At 40.8% G+C, this 15,985-nt stretch overlaps 1 protein-coding gene across 6 annotated transcripts in view; it reads right to left on the bottom strand.

The window, feature by feature from the left end:
* Positions 1–15,985, bottom strand: part of TOX3 (TOX high mobility group box family member 3) — a 117,232-nt gene that overhangs the window by 78,152 nt on the left and 23,095 nt on the right. The gene's annotated exons all lie outside the window — the stretch shown is intronic.

Below are 15,985 nucleotides of genomic sequence, written 5' to 3'. Positions count from 1 at the left end.
GGAAACAGGAAAGGCTTCTGGGAGGACATGACGTTTTGTGCTAAGACATTAACAAGGAGAAGGAGCCAGCTTTACCAAGAGCTGGAAAAAAATCCCTTACAGGAGAAAGAGTAAGTGGAAAACACATTCCTATGTTAGGAATGTGCCTGGCATAGGATGGAAGGAAAGAAGGGAAGGAAGAGAAGAGGAGAGAGGAGAAAAAGAGTAGAAAGAGAAAAAAGGAGAAAAGGAAAAAAAAAAAGAAAAAAAGGAAGCTAAGATGGCTTAAGCAAAGGGAATGCCAGGGAGTATTATGACTTGAGCTTGGACAGGCGGGAAGGGACTAAAGAAAATGGTGTGAGCGAGGGGAGCAAAAAAAATAAATAATACCCCTCATAACATTCAACAGTAGATCTTTTCTTTTTTTCTTTTTACAGCCACTCTTGCAGCATATGGAAGTTCCCAGCCTAGGGGTTGCAGCTGCCAGCCTACGCCACAGCCATGGCAACGTCGGATCCAAGCTGCATCTGCAGCCTAAGCCTCAGCGTGCAGTAACACAGGGTCCATGAGGATTCAGGCCAGGGATCGAGCCCAAATCCTCGCGGGCACTATGTTGGGTTCTTAACCTGATGAGCCACAATGAGAATTCCCAAAGTTTATTTTTTAAAAATAGTTATTGAGTATAGTTGTAATATATATATAGCTGTATATAGCTGTACACCTGAGACTAATATTGCATTAGTTTCGGGTGTACAGTAAAGTGACTCAGTTATGCATATATATATGTATATATATATATATATATATATATATATCCATTATTTTTCCATATAGGTTATTACAAACTATTGAGCGTATTTCCCTGTGCTATGCAGTAGGTTCCTGTTAATTATCTATTTTATACAGTAGGGTGTATATGTTATTCCCTTTTCTTAATTCATCCCCCTTCCCCCATGGTTTTCCCTGTGGTAACCGTAAGTTTGATTTTGAAATCAGTGAGTCAGTTTCTGTTTTGTGAATAAGTTCTTTTGTATCATTTTTATTATATTCCACATATAAGTGCTGATATATAATAGATCAATTATCTTCCTGCAATTTTAAAAACTATATATGTACATGACATCACATAGTGTACCACAGCAGTGGATCACAAGGAAAGAACTGGCTATAATGCAAGCAGACAGCATCTGATATTTTGGGGGGAGTTAGGAAAAAAGAGGTGGAGACACCAACATAAAAGACTGAATAAATCACAGCTTTCCCAAAGCCCACTATTAAGGATATATGCTGCACACTGACAGTCATCCCTATGGACAGCACCATCTTCCAAAGGGTCGGAAATACAATGTTACCTGTGTTATTGAAACATCTGTGTGTTAGGATACCTGGAGATGTCTAGTGTATTCATCACAAAGATGATAACTGACCATTTCCTTTTTTTGTATTTTCAATGTACAGAAATATCTAAGACCAGGCTCATACTTCACCCGGTCTTAGTTATTTCTGCACATGCTTCATTCATGTAATTAGAATTGTTACAAGAGCAACATACTTCATTCATAGAATTGTTACAGAGTGAAGGCATAAGGGAAAATACAGAAGCCTAGATGAGAGAGAAACTGAAAATATACCAAAAACTATTCTTCTCCTCATTCATATGGGATAAGAAATGCCAAGATCCCAGCAGGGCACCTGTGGTCCTATAAAGGCTAAGTGAGTGTTGGTTTCCTCTCCAAAATAAAAGGGATTTTTCTGTGTTGCTTCTATTCTAGTTCTAAGACTAAAATTCTACTGAGTAAAAGCAGAATGACCCAGAATTGGGATGCGGAGGCCAATCTAAAATTGAAAAATCCAAAATGTAGAACTTTTACAATAAGGGGAAGTTCACTGCTTACAAAATACTTAAAAGGAGGGCAAGGAAATTTATGCCTATTTTTCTACTTGCTTTACATACATTAAACCTTACAATGGTCCTGAGAGAGGTATTTCTATCTCCTTATTTCTTTTTTCTTTCTTTCTTTCTTTTTTTTTGGGGGGGGGGCTTTTTAGGGCCTTACCTGAGGCATACTGAGGTGCCCCGGCTAGGGGTCAAAATGGAGTTACAGCTGCCAGCCTACACCACAGCCACAGCAACGCAGGATCCAAGGTGCATCTGCGACCTACACCACTGCTCACAGCAATGCCGGATCCTTAACTCACTGGCCAAGGATTGAACCCACATCCTCATGGATCCTAGTTGGGTTCGCTTTTGCTGAGCCACGACAGGAACTTCCCTATCTCCTTATTTCTGAAGAAATCATGGTTCAGAGATGTTAAATAATATAAACCTAGGGACAAAGCTAATACATGGTAGTTGTGGGAGCTCCAAAGCCATGTTTTTCCACTATATCAGACAACCTTTCAAATACACAAGTTTAGCAAATTCCAAACTATTGGGGCCTAAATACATACCTTTTTCGTATTAAACACTGTATGTCTTCTCTTCTGTTTCTGGGTATCATTTCAGCCCTAATTCGAGAGGCCATGCTTACAAATTTAACTCCACATGACTGGATTTGAGTAAGATCCCAACTGGTCCTTAACCACTAGACTACTCAGAGCACCCTTCATTCATCTCTGGAACAGCCACTGGAAAACAGGTATTGTCTTCTCAATACGGTTGTAAAAGCTGAAATAAGAACAGCACTCACAAATTCAACAGTGCCAGAAACAGAAGGCTTCCGAAAACTATGGGAAGGAGAGTATCGTGGAGGAAAACCAGGAACTTGAGAATCTAAGAAGCATTTATATGGAAGATAGGAATTACCTTGGAGGAGGAGGAGCCCAGGACCAGAAAAGAAAGAGTGTTTAACTATCTAAAAGGACCTAAAAGAATACAAGTCCCATGAGAGTACAGCTCTGGTCTGTCTTGTTTTGCCATGTAGTAGGTATTCATTAGGTAATTGATGAATGAGAAAATCAAGCAAATGGAGAACTTAAAAGCACAGCTATGAAGTTTACCACCCCAAAAAAAAAAAAAAAAAAAAAAAAAGTTTTCAGTGGGGAGAGGCATGGTGCCCCTGTCCTTGGTCCTGAATTAACTACATGTGTGGCTAAATATGAGTTTCCCAACCCTGGGCCACTGGTATCCAAATTCTACTCATTTTTCTTTATTTGAATTTCCATCTTTACGCATTTTTTAAGAGTCTGATTTTTTTTGAGCTGCAAAATAAATTATTTTATGACTTCCGTGTTCTGAGTTGGCACAGCTGACTTGATGTACATACAACAGTTTCTACCATGCTTGACACATAAATATTTTCCCTACTCCCCTTGGGAAGGTAGGCATTATGTATTTCTCATCCTCCCCTGATGTTATACTTCGGTTTAAAAATAACAGTCATTATCACTCAATTATTCAGTGATCAAGGGTAACACCAGGTGCAAACAAAAGTTCTGACAACATTAAAACATGCCCTTGTTACAGCAAAGGATTTAGGAGCTTGGCATTTATGAAGCTAGTGATCATGTCACTCTCTCAATTTGAAGGAGGTAAAACAGAAGAACAGAATAAGCTGATTGTTTTTTCTTTTTGCCCTTTTAACGTCCTTTTTTTGATTTAAGGGTATCCGTAGCAAAACATATTACTTAGCTTTCTGTCTTCAAAACTGCTCGCACTGGTGTAATCAACATACAGAATGTTTCTTAGTTTAATGATCTTTACCATCAATTTTCTGAACATGATAACTCTCAAATATCAATGACACAATAACTTTGGGTTTTTTCTTTTCTTTCCACTTATAGCCCATGTGTGTGGGCTATATACCCACACCTACTCACTCACACACACAAACAAATCAAGCACACACACATATATTTGTAGAAAAAAATAAAAACCTCAAAGAATTATATATCTCAGAACTAAGATGCTTGAGCTCATCTGGGTCGAAGTCTTGGTATTGTAGAGGACCTCAAATGTAAAATACCTTTCAAATTTCACACAGATATCCAGCTTGGTCATGGATAGAATACCTAAGAAAATACCAAATATTAACAATATGGCATTTAGATTTAAAAATCATCATATTTAGCCGTGAGCTGTGGTGTAGGTCACAGATGAGGCTCGGATCCTGCATTGCTGTGGCTGCGGCGTAGGCCAGCAGCTATATAGCTCGGATCAACCCTTAGCCTTAGAATTTCCATATGCTGTGCTTGTGGCCCTAAAAAGCAATAAATAAATAAATAACATCTCATTTAATATTTTTTCATCAATTTCCAAATTTCAGGAAGGGGGTCTATATAGCCCTGTGGATCTAATGAACACTACAAAAGAAAAATTACAATATTTTCCCCATGTAGAATTAGACACACAAATGAAAAAAATTTTTTTTTCTTTTTAGGGCTGCACCTGCACATATGAAAGTACCTGGGCCAGGTGTCGAATCAGAGCTCCAGCTGCCCGTCTACACCACAGCCAGAGCAATGCCATATCCAAGCCACATGTGTGTCCAAAGCCGCAGTTTGCGGCAACGCCAGATCCTTAGCCCACTGAGCGAGGCCAGAGATCGAACCCACATCCTCACAGAGACAATGCTGAGTCCTAATCCACTGAGCCACAAGGGAAACTCCAACAAAAAAATCAATTGCAGGAGAAAGGGACCTGGTTGTATCACTTATATGCTGTTAGAAAAATCTGTCTCATTTATTAGCAACAGTGAAGGAGAAAAGTTGGCAAGAGTCAGTTATATTATTTTTCCAAGTAATGAATAAGTGGGGCATTTAAAAATCTTTTTCACTATAATTGGTAAAAATTTTTACTCAAATTTATGATATTTCTCCTTTCTGGTAACGACTCAACATTACCAAAATGGAGCAAAGACTGAAAAAAAAAAAAAAACTTACGCTAACCATGAGGGTCTGCCAATATGGATATATCTCAACATTTACATACTTATTGGTTTAGCCTCGGTCTCATAAATGCTTATCATAAACACCCTGTAGACAGAGAGAAGACCAGTGGTTGAGGGTTAGCTGTGCAAAAGGGCACAAAGAAACTTTTTTTGGTGATGGGCACATTCTGTAACCACAGTGATGGCTCTTCACAATCCTACGTATTTGTCAGAATTTCAACTGTACAGTTAAAACTGGCAAATTGTATTGTATGTACATTGTATCTCAGTAAATCGGACAAAATAAAACAGTCAAGCCCTAAGGGGCCTTGACCCCTTAAGAATAATTTCTGTAGAGTAACCTGCCATGTACACACAAATATTAATTACAACCCCACATACTAAACAGAGACTGCATCAAGTACAAAGTGATTCTCCAATAAAGAACACACACAGATTGCAGGTTAAGGAATAATCAGTACAAAAATTAGGTGAGACACTATTCATCCAGAGGAGACAATGGATTTCTTACCCCCTGTCCTAACTATCCTTCACTCGTGCTCAATCTCCTTCAGGGTAGAGTTGAAGGAACTTCCGGAGGTGTCTTAACTCACCTCCTATAAATGCCACCACTCAAAGGTTTCCTAGGACCCTTCGGTCTTGTCTCACTTGACACCCATCATCATTTTGACCAGGAAAGACGAATGCCCCCTATGCCTCCACCTCTGTACTAGAACGTATTAGAGGAAGCAATTCAAATCCTAGAAAAGGATGTGGTAGCAAAAGCCAGAAGGGTCTGCTGTGGCAAAGCCTTCTCCTCTCGCCACAGCGAGAGCTCTCTTCACCTTGGTGGTGCCCTAGCCAGCTCCCGAGAGTGTCTATAAATATAGACGAGAAGAGAAAAGCACTAATAATGATGAATGTAATGCAATTAAATAATTTATGAAGGACAAAATATTGGAGCCACGGGAGCTCTGAAGGAACAGACAGACCACATGCCTCGTACCTGTAAACTCCGTATTTAAATCCAAATGGTCCTCTGCCATCACACCCAAAAAAACAATCATAAAATTGGGAATTACTGTAATCTTTTCCATCAGATTAAACACACCAAGACCACGTGGAGAATATAGAGACAAACACGAAATTAAGGACAAAAATAATATTTAAAAATATAAACTACGAAGAGTATGGAAAAAAGTTTCTGTTTAGTCCATCTGTGATCCTTCTCCCAGACCCCCGAGCAAAGGAGACACAGATTTCTGCTTCCAAAAAATGATTTCTTGCAAACCATATAATACATATGTTTCCCATTTTATTTAATAAAAAGTAGGATGAAGTAAAAAACAGGTGCCTCTACAGATGGAGTATGCGAAACACATGCAACACTTCTGATAATGCCGATTCCCACCCTACCCCACCCCTCGCATTTAAAACATCCCTAAAAATCCGCATCTCAAATATTACCAAATATTTAGATTCTAAAAGGATGAGGCTCATTATTTTGCACAGTAACACATCGTCAAATAATATTCCAGTCTCATTTTGAAGAACTGCAATTGATATCTTTTCCATATATATTTAACCTCCTACAGATTTATTTGATTCTCAATAATTACTATTCTCTGGTAAAAGGCATATGTTATTACAGTACACTACGCTCCCACAAGCTGTCCATTCAGTGTATTTTAATAAATCTCTGCCAGAGCTGTATAAATTTGATCCTGTTTAAATTTAATAAGGATCAGAATATATCAAAGCACAAATACCCATGGGAGAAATAGATATTTTGCATAGTTATTGAATGGCCTATTCAGGGATACAATATGTAAGACCCAGACCATCGACTTTGAATTAAAAAGAGAGATTAATGTGCTCAAAGCTGGCTACTTGTTAAATAACATATGAAATTAGTATTTAATAAAACATCTTCTCTATATTGCTGCTAATGGTATCAGTCCTAATACAGCTTTAATATCACTATTCCCATACAGAATTCTAATATTTACAAGAATTGTCAGCATCATATTTCTTAAATATCTACATTTACTTTGATAAAACACAATACTATATGGCACAAAGATGAAGAGTCCCTTATTGTGACTTGGAATTGGGGGCTGAATGTCCATTTGAATGATATAAATAAAAAGAACAACTGCTTTTCTTGATGTATGTCTCACAGATTGCAAGCATGATGAACAATGCACTGCTTGTCCAGACTTTCTCTTCTATGGTAGAATTTTCTGATTTGAATCGTGTTTCAGGGATCGTGACTATTTCTGTGCTTGAGTAAATCATTCCAATTTTTTTCTACCAAGATTTACATTTGAGTGTAAACACCAAGGCCAATGACTAATGAGCCTGGATTTAGGACCTGGAAGAAGTTACAGAAGGCTAAATGTCAGTTATCAGGAAACCCTTCCTTGCAGTGAGGGGGGTTAAGGAACAGCTATTGCCAAGAAGATCCAAGAGAAAGAGTATCACTCAAGTCATGCAAAACCAACCTTTTCTAGCACTAAATGTCCTTGGCAGGTGGGTGGGCTAAACTGTCTTGAGTTATCTTGAAATATTCTGGAGGCTATAAATTGTTTAAAGTCCATGAATTCTCCATTAGCTCATGCACATTATTCTGAAATTGATTATCTCCTTATTCCCAAACGCTTTCATCTTATTTAAACTAGAAATGTAAGGACTAATTTGGCCATCCCACAAACTGATAAAACACTGTGCATTGGCCCACCAAGATCCATTTGCCAACCTTACCAGAAGATGAGGTCTTTCTGTGGGATGGGTGATTATCAGGCATTATCAAGGCTGCCCCCAATCCTTCCTCACTCTGTCTTCTGTGGGCACCTGTGTCTTCCTTCTCTACCACTTCTGTCTCTTCTGTCCCTCTGTCAGATTGGATTGGGTGAAAGAAGTGAATGCATCCTAGCTGAGCAAAGTGAAGGGATGTGATGATTGAGCAAGCTTAAACCCACACATCACTTCTTACCAAGCAAAGAGAAGTAGTAAAATGACCTACAAATGCCATGCCCCAAGGGCCAACAGGAAAAAAATTTGGAATGTGGATGCGGATATTGCATTGTCATATATCCCCAATTTTATGAAGCACTGCAATATAGAATCCAAACATGAAAGCGAATCCATAGGAGTAATCAGTGCTTTAAAAAAAATCCTGAGATAGTATCTCTAAATCCATTTAAAAATTGGCTCTTGGTTGAATGTCTTGTTTGCCAATGAAAGTAGCGTCATTTATTATAAGTTTCCTGAAGAGCTTTTCTTTTAAAAGATCAAGCTTAGCAGCAGGATTGGCACCTTATTTTATACAAAATACAGTTATAACACACAGAGATACAACCACTACCAACAGTTTCTAACCAGCCTAAACTGAGAAATGCCATTAAATCTTAGATTTGTTCTGCTCATGTTAATACACTCACCTCAAATTATAGCTCTTCACCCTAGACCAGTGTCCACCAAATTTCAACCTTCATGAATGTTGCCATGTAAAGTAAGTGCACATTCTTCTTTCTCCAAAATCTTGGGGCCAGATGGATTTTACCATTGAGAGTTTTAAAGATTTAGAAAAGTAATACAATGCATATACCATCTATGACATAATACCTTGAGTGGTCTGGCACCCCATAATCAAATACATGAATATTTCTTCAGCAAAATGTCTGATTATTCACAAACAGGGAGATAAATTCAGAATAAAAACTGTTTCACCTAAGTTCAGTTCAGGTTTTGTTGCAAATATGTTGCCATAAGCTTTTTGTAAAAAAAAAACTTTGTTTTTCATAGCTTTCAGAATTGGGGAATTATAGATAAGATATTGTGATCCTTTAGTTCCCATTAACGCCTCCATTTCACTAAGAACAATTGTGCAGGGGTTTTTAATTAACAAAAGGAAACCTTACGTCATAAGTAGAAAACCAGCATTCTTTGACATAAATCAAACATAACCACCCAAAGTAATACAATAAAAGAAAAATGATTAATTTCATTCTAGCAAACTACTAGCTACAGAAGGTTTGTTGCCAAGTCCTGTGTTGCTTCCCTTCCTCCTTTCTCTGTCTCTGTCTCTCTCCTTCCCTTCACCTTTGCCTCTCCTTCTTTCAATGTCTCGGTTAAACAAACAAACAAACAAACAAACAAAAATAGCAACTATTAGGGGTTAAAGATATAATGGCACCACACTGAGCTTTTTCTCCTTGATGTAATAAGAAAGACAGAAAGGAACATGGCAGAGAAACTCTATGTAATTCAGTATGGTTGACATACCCCCGAAGCTAAAAATCAAATCGCATCTCACTAGTGGCAGAAAGAAACTCACCACCACCTACCTCCCTCTCTTCTTAAACCAGCTTATCCCAGTATTTGCTCCTGTCCCTGGCCAGCCCTACCTCTTCTATTAGATATTTGGAAAAACACAGAGGTCTCCAGTAGGCAGCGGAAAAAGAAACATAAAGGGTATAAGACCACGTGGGTGCAGGTAGTGCATCACTTTTATACCATTTTGTACCTGTTAGACAAGTTCTGCTTTTGTTTCTGGCTGCCTGTGTGGAAGATGCTGCAATCACCGATCACCGGCGTATGCGAGCATGATCACAGAGGTCAACTCCGGCTACACAACCCCCGTGGTTGCAAGTATATTCTCTCCAATGGTCCCTGGTCTTTTCAGAGACCCCGGGATGCCTCATGGAACTGGTGCTCAGACTGAGATCTCAAGGCGGCAGCAGCATCACCTGGGAGCCTATTAGACATGCAAATTCTTTGGCCCTACCCCAGACCAACTGAATATGAAACTCTGCGTGTGGGACCCAGCAATCTAGATTCTAACAAGCCCTCCAGGTGATTCTGATACTCACTCCACCTTGAGACGCATGGGGTTCAGAGCACAGGCTCTGAAACCAGCTGGCTGAGTCTGAATCCCAGATCTATCCCCTCCTAGCCTGTGACTTTGAATGATTTATCTAATCTAGCCACGCCTCTATTTCCTCCTCTGTAAGTCAGGGCCTTAATAGTACTTACCTTAGAGAGTTGAGAATTAAATATATTAATACATTGGAGTTCCCATCGTGGCTCAGCGGTAATGAACCCAACTAGTATCCATGAGGACGCAGGTTTGATCCCTGGCCTCACTCAGCGAGTTAAGAATCCAGTGTTGCCGTGAGCTGTAGGGTAGGTCAAAGACGTAGCTCAGATCTGGCGTTGCTGTGGCTGTGGTGTAGGCCAGCAGCTGCAGCTCTGGTTCAACCTCTAGCCTGGGAACTCCCATATGCCATGGGTGTGGCCCACGGCACAAAAAAGACAAAAAAAAAAAAAAAAAAAAAAAAAGTATTAATACATGAAAGTGTTCAGAATAGTTTTTGGAAATATCCCACAAATATTAACGTCCCATGAAAACTACAGAAAACCTTTACTTACGACTGACAGTGACATTTCTTTCTTCCAGACAATGACGACATTTCATAACTACGTTTTCACTTAATGCTTAAAAGTAAGGTTCAAGCCTTGTCTCCTAAAGAACCGGGAGCCTGACTCTACATCAGTGGGGGTAGCCATATGACAGCCCACAGGCCATATGTAATCCTTAGATGGTTTCAAATTAGGTGCCAATACTGAAAAATTGAAAACTATCACAGAATCAAAATTTCTGGATCCCCTTGCAAAGGCTGCAGCTCAGACCACACTGGCCTGGAATCCCCCAGAGCTATGTTGGCCAGAGGGGAACTGCAACTGCGCCCTTTAGAGGGGCTCATGTTCTGCTTCGCACAGTCCCCAGCCACACACACAGGCAAGCCAGCTACAGTCAGGTATCACCTCCCTGGGGTCTGTGACAGGTGGGTTTGTGAGCCCTCTCCCCCTGCAAATTCTAAGAGCTTCCAGGAGGTTCTGTGTGCATGGGATGACCACCTGTCCCAAACTACCTGAGACTGAGGGGGTTCCCAGGACATGGATCCTTCCTGCTTTCCTAAGAGAGTCCCAGGAACCCCAAGATGACTGGGTCACCGTATCTGTGCAGATCGGCCCCAAATCTACATTCCAGGAGACTTGCCTGACATGATCCCCATTCCCAACTACCATGGGGAATACTTCCCATGCAAATCCTACATGTACCTGAAAAAACACTTGCCTTCATGCAGGGGTGCATTCCTCAGGTACTGCTTAAGTATTTCCCCTACAACAAGCACAGTTCTGGGCGATGTGGATAAAGCCATGAAGACAAAAGAAACATCTCTGTCCTGATAAGGCTGTGTCCAGTAGCGGGGAGAGAGGCAAACAGTAGAATAACTCCCATGAGTCTTGTGAGACCTGAGCTCATGGAGGGAAATGAAGAAGAGGAGGGGGATGGAGACTGTGGAAAGGAAAGAGGTTCCTCAAGGGTCCTACCAGGGTGGTCCTAAAAGGTCTTCACGGGAAAAGGCCATTTGAGAAAAGACCTTAAGAAGATGAGGAAGGGAGACATGAAAATATCTGAAGGAAAGGGGTTGGGGGCCGAGTGAAGGAAGGAGGCCAAAGGCCCTGAGATGGGCGTGTGCCTGGAGTTTCCAAGCGTGGCAGGAGCAAAGAAAGCCACGCCTAGGAGATGAGGTCAACACGTTCATGGCAGCCGCCCAATAGAAGCTGTTTAAGCCATTGTGTGGACTTTGGCTTTTATTGTGAATGAGTCAGAGAACCACTGGAGAGCTGGGAGCAGGGGAGTAATAGGACCTAGCTCAATGACTTTTCTAGAAGAGTCACCAACATAGAGGGGTTTTTTCTTCATATCCAAGGCAGTCAGTCCAAAGAAACTAGATCCACTCCTCGAATGCCAGCATCCTTCCCGTTAAAGACAGGAACCCCATTTGACATCCTGGGGTCCTTAGGCAACAAAGATTGACATAGCATCAGTGAAAAGAAAGACTTACTTCATTTCATCTCCTGGGATTTATAGACTGCAGGCTAATATGCTATTGCACTGGAATATTTGTGTTTATGAAGACATTCTGATGAATGAGACTTTTTTTTTTTTTCCGTTCATGAAATTTTCAACATAAAAGAACCCTGAATTCCTATTTTGAAATCCATTGTGCCATTTTTATTCTGCCTGTATTTTAATATAGCATCAATATTTAACTACTCATTAAATGAAGTGTGACTTTTATAGTGAAAATGTCAGTCTTTGCAGTTCATTAAATTCATTTAAAGTATAGCCGCTTGATTTTTTTTTTTTTCCTGGAAGAATAAAAGGACTAGGAATTGAAGGCATAAGCTTTAAATTTAAGCATGTGTTTTCTTCAAAATTAACATTCAGGATCCGTAACATTATTCATAAGACCGAGGGACCTGTTTGCATCTTCCCGCATTTTACTTAGTGACTGTCGTCTTTATAGAGTACAGAGCTGTTTATCACAGTTGGATATGACCAGTGGAATGTCACTATGGACATTAAGATGTCATAAGCTATTATGAATCTCTGGAATTCTGCATGTAGTATTAAAAAAACATTATCTTGAACTATGGCATCAGAAAAAATACACCCTGAAAGATGTGAAATTTAATAACTCGCTGAATCCAACAGGCCCTAAAAGGGGTCTATTTCAGTTTTTAAAAATAATGCTGACATGACATTCGATTGCCTGAAAGAAACGGATACAGGAGAGATGGAATTTGAGAACTGAATCCAAATGAATTTTTTAGAGGTTCGTGATTCTTTCTTCCTCCAATTACTACGATTTACATGTATGAAGCAGTAAACGCAAATGATTTCAAATCACCCTGGGTACGTGGCCACAATGACAAAGTCTTTTAAGGAGATTTCAGAAGAGTTGAGCATTTCTGAACCAGACATTAAGGAGCTGAACGCCGCCAGGCCCACCTCTTACACGGAGGCTAAAAAGGACCCAACTCTTGTGACAAGAGCAGGGCCACACCCCCTCGCCTTCCTCCTCTCAACATCAGGAATGGCCACCTTCCAAAACACAAATCTAAGCATGACCCTGTTAGCATGTTGAGCTTAAAAGGGGCCTGAAAGATAAAGCCCAGACTCTGGAGCTTGTCAGGAGAGACGTGTCGAAATCCAGCCCCTGTCCTCCCCTCTGGGTCTCTGCTGAGAACACCAGCAGAGGTGTTCTGCCTCCTCGGGACTCCAGGACTTTTCGGGATGCTGCTTCCTCCCCCTTCCTGACCCCTCCCCCCCCCACCCTCCTTCCCCCCCCCCACCCTGCGTACCCACCTCAAGGGTCCTCTATTAAGGTAAGATTCCCCACACAGTTTCTTTAGCTGGAATGCCAATGAGGAAGGAAAAAGTCTACTTTGTCCTATTCTGGTGTCAAAAGTCTAAAAGGGATGATATTTGAGAAAAAAAGGGAGGTTGGCTTTGAAAAATAAATATGTAGGACCTGACTGCGACGGCATGCACTGATCTCATCGCAGCTAATCAGATACGGGAAATAAAATGACTGGAGAATCTTTCTGATGGACCAAAGGTTGACGACTGGGGGAGGGGAGCATCCGTGGCAAAGGTAAATGATCCGCTTGAGTAAGTTTGCAGAGTTGCTTTTCTTTTTCTTTTTCTTCTGTCCTTTTCCCTGAAGCCCTCCTACTGGAAAGGAAATGAAAAACAACACCAAAAAAAAAAAAAAAAAAAAAAAAATCTACACCAAACTTATCTGGAGTCCAGAGCACCTATCTCAGCAACGAAGAGAGTAGAACATATATAAAATAAAATAATAAATCAAATTCTACTTTGGGCATCTGGCCACTTGCTAAGAAGCGTGCAGCTGCCATCAGCAACTATACCAGCTACACCTAGAGGGGTGAACCTTAATTTCAAATCAGTGGCTACTGTCAAGCAGGTATGAATTTATGTCATTGTTTCTTTGTACTCAGAAAGAGTGTATGCCTGAACTACAAAGGCAGTAACTAAAGGAAGGGCCTCTTTTCAGGCCTCTGCTACTTTCCACCCCTGGGGAATTCATTTAAGTATGCTGGAGTGTAGTGCATGTGCACGTACACGTGTACACACACACACACACACACACACACACACACACACACAAAACCTTCTAACATTTCCCAGTATTTTTATATGTTGCCTACTCCCTTCCCTGTTACAGGTATGAATACTGTGTTAATTTGTAATACACACCTGCCAGGTAAATCCAAGAGGAAGAGAAAATGAAAAAAATGCACAGTACTCCCCATTGCAAGACACCCATAATTGAATTCTTTGTTCCTATTTCTAAATAGCAAAAATAGGAGTCACTGTTGTGGCTCAGCGGGTTAAGAACCCAACTAGCATCCATGAGGATCGGGTTTGATCACGGGCCTCTGCTCAGTTGGCTAGGGATCTGCTGTTGCCGCAAGCTTCAGCGTAGGTGGCGAATGTGGCTTGGATCTGGCGTTGCTGAGGCTGTGGTACAGGCTGGCGGCTACAGCTCCGACTGGACCCCCTAGCCTGGGAACTCCCATATGCCGCAGGTGCGGCCCTAAAAAACCCAAAATAAATAAATAAATAAATAGCAAATATATTGGTTTGCCCATAAAGAACTAAATGTTCATTTGTTTTCCTTTAGATCCTCCAGAATTGGCTCTCCAGGAACTGCCCATCTTGTCCAAAGTGGCTACTTTTTATAAGAATCCCCCACAGCTGCTTCTAAAGACATCCTCCGACATTCCATTCCCATTGGCTTAAGGATTCTCATACTTTTCTAAAATATGTAGTTGCCCAAGTTTAATTATCCTAGAACAATCCAGTCATCCATCGACAACCAGCGAAAAGAGTATGGAATTTTTTTTTTTTTCCACCATCCATCTATTCATTGAGATTCTACCAAGCCTGGAATGTCCAGCGAAAGAGTCAATAATCAGGGGAGAAATGAGTTGCAGAAACTCAAAGAGCACAGAATAGCCAAGACAGGAGATTACGAAGCCAGGAGATGAGGGCTCAGTGAATTAAACATTCTTAAGCAGACTTACATACATAATGAATTGGTCAATTCTGTCCAATGTCTCTGAGAGAGATTACCCTTCCTACACGCCGAATGAGTGTTCAAGGGTGGTAGCTCGGATGGATTCCCGAACAAAATAAGTGTTAATCACTTTATCTCCCCCAATCTTTTTTGTGAAGAAGAGCAACTTTTCATTTCCATAAAGCCTTGAAATTGTTGGCTGGTAGGGGATGGGAGGGTGGGGGAGGGCTGAGGAGAGGATGCAGACAATGCAGTCCCTGAAAAGGGGGATTTCCTGACAATAAAACCCTGATCAGAGCCAGAGAGGGGACATTGTTGTCTGCAGCGCTCCCCCTTTCCTTCGGGAATTCCAAGCATGGTAGAGGGAAGGGTCACGGTGACCACAGCCTGGCGAAGGATCAGCCAGGTAGGCATTGCGATGTGTTGCGTGGGAAATGTTGGACCATAATACATGTTCTCAGGATTTGTTCTTTTAAACACCTTGCTGCAGGGTCCTTCAGGCAGCCTGTCAATTGGTCAAGAAATGTGTAAACAAATCAGTCCATAACATCTTTGAGCAAGGGACACGGATTATTAGCATGAAAGCTTACAACTAGTTATGAATTGAGATTTTTCCTGCACACCAGGCACAATGCTGCGTAGTGAGGACAGAGCATCAGACAAGACAGACATAGTCACTGCTCTTGGGAGGTCACAGTTTAGAAAGTCAAAACTATTTCTGAAGTGTCTTTGCACGCCATACCATACAGAGTAGCCACGGCGTAAATACTGGAGGGATGAGTGAAGAAAAGACTTCTGGGCATGAGGTTCATGTAACTCAAGACTAAAAAATCATAATGATACCTAGCAGATAGATGGGGAATGACCAAATATATGAAATAATCAACGTGAATGTTTCCCCAAATTAGAATAAATGGGATAAGAAATGGGAATTCTTGACATCCTGATCCTATCTATTATTTAATATTTTCATTGCACAGAACCAGTTATCTGTGGTGTTTTAACCAATTCACCCCAAAGAGCTTTGGGACTGACTTAGTTCAGGTGTCTAGAGACAGAGGTGGGCCTTAATTGAGCCAAGTCCCAAGTTCATGGACAGTTATTCCCTCTCATAACACAGACCTTCTCTTCTCAATCTACTATATCACCTAGCTTTGCAAATCCTAAAGTGATTTC

This window comes from Sus scrofa, chromosome 6, assembly GCF_054392235.1.
Source record: "Sus scrofa isolate SSC_HxYL_T2T_F1_AM1 chromosome 6, Sscrofa_HxYL_maternal_Yorkshire_Landrace_v2.0, whole genome shotgun sequence".
Taxonomy (NCBI): Eukaryota; Metazoa; Chordata; class Mammalia; order Artiodactyla; family Suidae; genus Sus; species Sus scrofa.
The sequence above is the reverse complement of the archived record's forward strand: the minus strand, read 5'-3'. Positions and strand labels throughout refer to the sequence as shown.